The 6807-nt window shown below is 44.5% G+C and overlaps 1 non-coding gene across 1 annotated transcript; it reads right to left on the reverse strand.

Annotated features, from left to right (window-relative positions):
* Positions 1–6345: 6345 nt before the first annotated feature.
* Positions 6346–6469, reverse strand: LOC117285509. Its single transcript, XR_004516562.1, has one exon. It is a non-coding gene; the product is annotated as a U6atac minor spliceosomal RNA (small nuclear RNA).
* Positions 6470–6807: the final 338 nt, after the last annotated feature.

Consider the following 6807-nt stretch of genomic DNA (forward strand, 5'->3'; position numbering starts at 1 on the left):
GTTCCCTTAAATATTTGAAACACTTCCTGTTTGCTTTTTAATTTGTGCCATCTATAATAAAATTTTGCTGAGTAAAATGTCATCTGAGTCTAAGTGTAATTAGAAATTTGGAGGAAGTGGTCTGAATCAGTTTTTCCAAGCTCATAATTATGGAATGTTAGAGCCAGAGAAGACAATTTACACATCTGCTAATAGGGCTCTTCTGGGTCAGCTACAGAGGTGGGAGGGAAACAGAAGGAGGCTCAACAGGCTATGTGAAAGGACGGTCACTCAGAAAGTGCAGGGTCTGCTGACAGCAACTTGGATTCAGCAAGTTCACCTCCTCTGAATCAGCATTTGCTGCTCAGAGGTGGGGCTACTGCAGAGAGCTAGCTATGCACCTGCCTCTGCACGTTATGCGGCTGTCCTCACTCATTACCTCTACTGCTGCTCTGTCTCAGGCTTCTGTCTGGACTAATGCTGTTGGTCTATTCAGGGGCTATGGTTTAGTTCTACAAAGTGCCCCCGCCATCAGGCTCATGTGTCCAGAGGCTGGGCTGTGAAGGTAATTGGATCACGGGGCACCATATTCAGCAGTGGATTCACGGAGAGCTCAGAGTTGAATGCACTGTTAAGGTTTCGCTTATGTCTCCCCTCCCACTCACTCCTCCACTGCTTACTGGCCACCATAAGGTGAGCAGCTTTCCTCCAGCAGACCCCTTCCAGTCTTGGAGCCGAAGGCTGTGGAATGAATCCTCTAAAACTCATGAGCCAATCTAAACACTGCACCTTACTTTTCTTGTTGCTGAGACAAATACCAAACCCCAACAAGAGAGGGGAGGTTTATTTAGTTCAGTTGTCTTCAAGGCAGGGTAGCATGGCCAAGGGGCATCACAGAGAAGAAATAGTCCATGGTAGGGCAGGGAGCAAGCAGCAAGCAACAGCAGCAGCCCCAAGAGATTTCACTCTCTCCCTTTATATCCCACCCTACTCTTGATGCCAGCCATAACCAGGATGGGACACCCTTAATTTCAATATCACACCCACACCCCTTAAAATTCAATCACATTTCAAAACTCCCCACCTATGGCTGCATGAGGCTATGAGGGCCACCCAGACACAGCCATGACACACTGTCCCCTCCCTGCCTATAAATGTCCTGCCCTGGGCCAGGGTGCTGAAAGGACAACTGTCCACCTGAGAGCCATCTGACAGGGTCAAAGCACATCACTGACGCCACTCCAAGGCAAAGAGCAAAAACTAGTGCCTGAGGAGGAGTCAGTGATCTTGCACAGGAGGTGCCAAAGGCCACACTGTGGCAAGTACAGCACTTCCCAGATTGGGAAGATTCCTCTGTATTGCTTATCTGCTCCACACATTTGGGCTAAGCCTACAAAGTCTGGATTAACAGACCCACCTGGCCTGTGGAAATAGAAAACAAGAACAGCATGCAAACGCTACATTTTGGCTGTGTGTGGTTTTGGTTTTGCTTTATTTTTCCAGTACTGGGGGTCAAACTGGTGCGGGGGGCTCACACATGCTAGGCAAGCATTCTTCCCAAGAGTGCTTATTTACACTCATGGTCAAAATTTAAGATTGTCTGGACATTGCTAGAACTCTGTCTTAGCCACTTTTCTTGTCACTGAGAAACAGTATCCAACACCCACAACTTAGAGGAGGAAAGGTCTAGCTTGGCTCACAGGTTTTAGAGGATTCAATCCATGGTCGTCTGGCTTCAAGGCAGGACAGGCATGGCGGAAGGATCTTTCTGGGGGAAACAGCTGCTCGCCTAAGGGTTACCAGGTAGTGGAGAGCGAAGGGAGGAGCTGGAGAGATAAACCCTTCTAGGCCACGCCTCCAGCGACCACCTCTTCTGACCAGACCCCACCTTTAACAGCAAGCCGGCTACAGCACCTCCATGCTCTAATCCTCCTTCCAGAACGCCACCTAGAGCACATGAGGCTCTTGGGGGAGCATAACACTCGGAACAAGGGATCTATATAAGTGGGCTTTTTTAAATTTGATGAGTAGCTGCTTTAAAGACAGTGAAACATATCTGTAATTTCAGGTACAAAGGAAGGTGAGGCAGGGGGGATTGCAAGTTCAAGGGCAATCCTGGGCTACAGACTGTTTAAAAATAAAAGCAAAAGGGCTGGGGATGTAGCTTGGTGCTCTCCGGAATAAACGAACAACAAACACTGAAGGAAACTGGCATAAAGGAGTTAATATTCATTAGAAGCTATTATTTTTATCTTAGAAGTTTATTATCTTAGAAGTTTGAAGCAAGAAGATACAGCGTTTGCTAATTGATATTTGAGAACCAGATGTGCATCAGGTGTTAAGCCCTAGGACTCCCTCCCCTCAGTGAATAGACTTTGTGTTCATCAGCGGCCTGGTTTCAGAGGTGTCGATTCATGGCCAAGAGGCCCTGTTGCTATGGGCTGTGGCAGCTCAGTGCAGCTTGCCAGGAGCACACAGCAGAGGAAGCTGCTCAACCTCATGGTGGCTGGGAAGCAGAGAGAGGGGAAGGAGCCAGGGTCCTGACGTTCCCGTCCAGGGCAATGACGAATCCCCTGACCAGAAACCTTCAAAGCCCAGTCCTCTAAAGGCTCCAGCATCTCCCAACAGCGCCAAGCTGGGCACTCGGCCTTTGACACAGGGGTCTTCAGGGAATGTTCCGGATCCAAACTATGGCAGAGATACTCCTTGCTCTCAGGGAACTTAAATAGTATAGATTCAAACAAGTTGTTTTCCAATTTAAAAAATTTTATTAGTGCATGTTTGCAGTACATAATGATTACATTCCTTGTGTGGAACTGGTACATGTAAACAACACATCTTAATTCCCTTTTCATCTTTCCTTCCTGTCAGGTAAAAGCAGAAATCCAAGACCAGGCCAGAACCACAGCAAGCCTTTAGTATAGAATGATCTGCCAGGCTGTCTCTGAAGGGAAAAAGTGCAGCAGTGTGTCCATGGTAGGAGAGTTTTTATGGGAGCTGGCAGTGAGGTTGAATATGGTGGCTAGGGATTGGAGGAGCCTGTGACATCACTAGTTGCTAGGATGGTTGCAAGTGCCAGGTTATTCCTTTGGTGGGAAATGGGACCTGTTGTGAAGCCATATCCTAAGTGGGAAGCAGGGTATTATGGGAAGAAGGCTATTTTATGTAGCAGCCATCTTTTTTTTTTTTTTTTGGTTTTTTGAGACAGGGTCTCACTATATAATTGAGACTGACCTGGAACTCACTATGTAGCCCAGGCTGCTCTCAAACTCACAGCGTTCCTCCTGCCTCAGCCTCCCGAGTGCTGGGATTACAGGTCTGTGCCACCGTGCCAGGCTTTGTAGCAGCCATCTTAAGGCAAGGGAAATCTAACACTTCCCCTCCCCCTCATATCTTCCCATTTGATCCCCTTCCCATTGGAGAAAAATTATCTACTTCCCATTATCCGTTATTTGCTCTTTATAGTTTGGATTTCTCATACAAGACAAACCATGCAATATTTAAACTTGTGTGTCCAATTTCACTTAACATTATGGTCTCCAGGGGAGACCTCTATTTCCTACAAATGACTGAAGTTTATCTGTGTGGCTCAGTAGGACTCTGTTGTGTGTAAATACCATATTTTCTTTATCCATTCAACTGTTGATGAACATATAGGATGCTTCCAAATTTAGCTAGAGTTGTACTATTATAAATATGTGTCCATTAGCACTGTAATATGATATCTTAACTCTTTCAGCAAGATACCTACCAGATGAATAGCTGGCTCGATGGAATTTCTATTTTTAGCTTTGTGGGGAATCTCCATACTGATTTACATAGTGATTGGACTAGTTTATACTCCATCAAAATGCAGAAAGGTCTTTTTTCTCCAGTCTCTTGACATTTATTATTTTGGGATGGCCATTCTTTCTGGGTAAGATGTAATCTCAGTGTTTTTAATTTGCATTTCTCTAATGGCCAGCACTGTTGAACTTTGCATATATTAAACATTTGTGCTTCTGGATAAGGAGTAGACTGAGAGTCAGAAGTATGAAGTTCCTACACCAAGTTTCCTAGTTAAATCTGAGTGAGAGCTTACACAGTCAAATAGCAATTTGAACACTGAGGACAGTAATTAAACTCCAACTTACAGCCAGCTGTGCATCAAATAGTGCCTTAATGGTATTTTTAATAATTAATGGCCTTAATAGCCACAAGGATTGCTTCCTTTTCCTCTCTTTCCCTGACTAAAAAGGAAAGAAAAATCCCCTGACAAATAGCTAGCAGTTGGTGTCATAAATACCAGATCACCTTTCAGCTCTCAAACCCAGTGATGGCCTCAACCAGGATCCATCCAGATCTGTCAGCCTCCAGACAGTGAAAAGAGCCTGCCCCTCTCCAGAAGATTCATCACTGCTCACCGAACAGCTCCACTGAAACCCCAAAGCCCAGGCCATGCACAGGGAGCTCCTTCCTGCTACTCCCAGCCCAGGAAGTGCCTGCTGTGCAATCTCAGTGGATCCGGAGTACACCCACTCATCCCCTGGACCCCAGCTCACCAAAGATCATATCAGTACTGCAACAAGAGGGTGCCAAGCCGAAGTCAGACCATGGCCCCAGGTTTGAGTGAACAACTTCCTTCAAATTCATTTCACTTTATTTGAAATGGGACAGGGATCTACATCTTTGACTCTGTATTCTGCACTCAAATACATCGCTTCCTCTGCTGAGGTGCCCCCACCAACCCCCTAACTGGCAAAACACACGCCTGCCCCACTGCACGCCGACTCCCCCCAGCAAAGACGGGTAGCAGAGTCTTTTATGTTGGGCTCGGGGTGGCTTCCCTGGAGGAAGATGCTAGAGCCTTCAACCCTCTGAGAAGCTACCACACCATGGTCAATGGTCCAGAGATTCACAGCATGGTGGCGCCAGGCATCTTTGCTCCTATGTTGTAGACCAGATGTTGAACTGAGTCTCAAGGTAGCACATTCATTATAAAATGAAATTGAATTTTTTATACTAAGTTGCAATATTGGTATAGATTTTTATAAAGGCATATTTACTTTTAGTGTGGTAATTCAGATTTTACAGTAATGACATTATCGGAGGTCGGTGGGCGGCTCTGGTTTTCTAACCTATTACACAAGACCACGGCAAGCTCTCAGGTGTTTCACACTCACCAGGTGATGCAAGGCTCACAGGGCCCTGAGAAATCTGTAGCACCTGCTTTGGAAACACATTTATGCATCACGGTCTGGCTTTCCTTACTGCAACTCTGGGCACAGAAGTTAACTGGCGTGGTTATTTTTTAAAAGGCCATCTAGGAGATTAAAAAAAAAAAGAAGAAGAAACAATGATTTAGGATCTGGTTATTTGGTATTTTTAAGGTATAGTTAGATTCATCATTATTGGGATCTTGGACCTTTACATGACGGGTCTTGGTTCTCATTTTTTTCCCCATACCCCTGCCCTCCCTTTACCCCCTCCTCCCTTCCCCATTTACAAAAACTGTTTCCATATCTTCATTTTCCCATTTTTCCCCTTAATTTCCTTTCCCCTAACCTTTCCCACTTCCCTACACTTTGAGCCCTTTTCTTCCTGTTTCACATTGCCAATCATTCTTATTATCTCAGTTTTAAAGACAGTCATGCAAAACAACATTTTAAGATATTAGAAGATTTAGAATATGCTCATCTCATTTTTAGAGATTATCTAAAACAATATCTTTAAATAATCTGGCTCATTTCAAATTCATCTATGGAACCTCCTGCCCCCCACCCCCCGAAACTGGAAAGGCTGCCAGTTTTGTTTCTGCAGACACACAAGTTCCATCTGTTTCTCCTGGGATGTGAGGTTCCCATAAAACACCAGATTGAACCCCCAAGTCTTGATGACATGGTTACGCTAACACTGTTGTAATTCCTAGTTACAGGCCTTATCTGAAAGATCTTCTGTTTTCAGGACATGCTCAATGTTTAGAAGAGCATATAAAATATCATCCCTGCTTTCTGATAGTGATCCTTATATTGTCATTGATAAGGCATTATCAAAATGGAAACCAGAAACAGGTTGGGAAAATAAAAGCCAATTAAAAACTAAAAATTCAACCAATTGAGTAAAATAAAAATCCCCACAGGATTTTAAAAAGAAATTGACCATCTGACTATTTTTTTCTCATTGAGTTTATTGGTACATTTTAGGTATACAGTACAGTTACACTCATCATTGGTATCTTGTACCTTTACATGACAGGTCTTGGTTCTCATTTTCTCCCTTATCCCTGCACTCCCTTAACCCCCTCCCTTGCCTATTTACAAATACATTATTGCCATTTTTCATTTTCTCATGTTTTCTTTCCTCTTCTCCCTTACTTCCTTTTCCCCTAAAAGACAATGGTTAGATGCCACGAAGTAGGTGGCAATGCCTTAGCCGTGTGCATGTTGTCAGGCCCAAGGGCCTCTACCATCCTTGTCAAGGGGAGTGCTAACCTTCTTCTTTCATACAACAGGGCAATCTGATTCTAAATGTATAAGAGATGGGAAGGACGACAAGCCAAAGCATTGTTGAACACAATAAGAGAAGCTGTGTCTTCTTAGATAGAGGCTCAACCTAAAGTTACAGGAAGTGAGGAAGTATTACTGAGACAGGAACAGTAAACAGCCAATGAGAAGGATCAGGGACCCAGTGTAAACCCTCCTGCCTGGGCGTGTAGTCCCTGGCAAAAAAACAGACTAATACACACCTAGAGCTAGGCATGGTGGTACAACCCTGAAATATCAGCATTCTGGGAAGGTGAGGCAAAAGGACTGCAAAATTTGAGCCCAACCTGGGAAAATTAACTTCATG

The sequence above is a fragment of the Fukomys damarensis genome, unplaced genomic scaffold, assembly GCF_012274545.1.
Source record: "Fukomys damarensis isolate Sample0158 unplaced genomic scaffold, DMR_v1.0_HiC HiC_scaffold_10, whole genome shotgun sequence".
NCBI classification, from domain to species: Eukaryota; Metazoa; Chordata; class Mammalia; order Rodentia; family Bathyergidae; genus Fukomys; species Fukomys damarensis.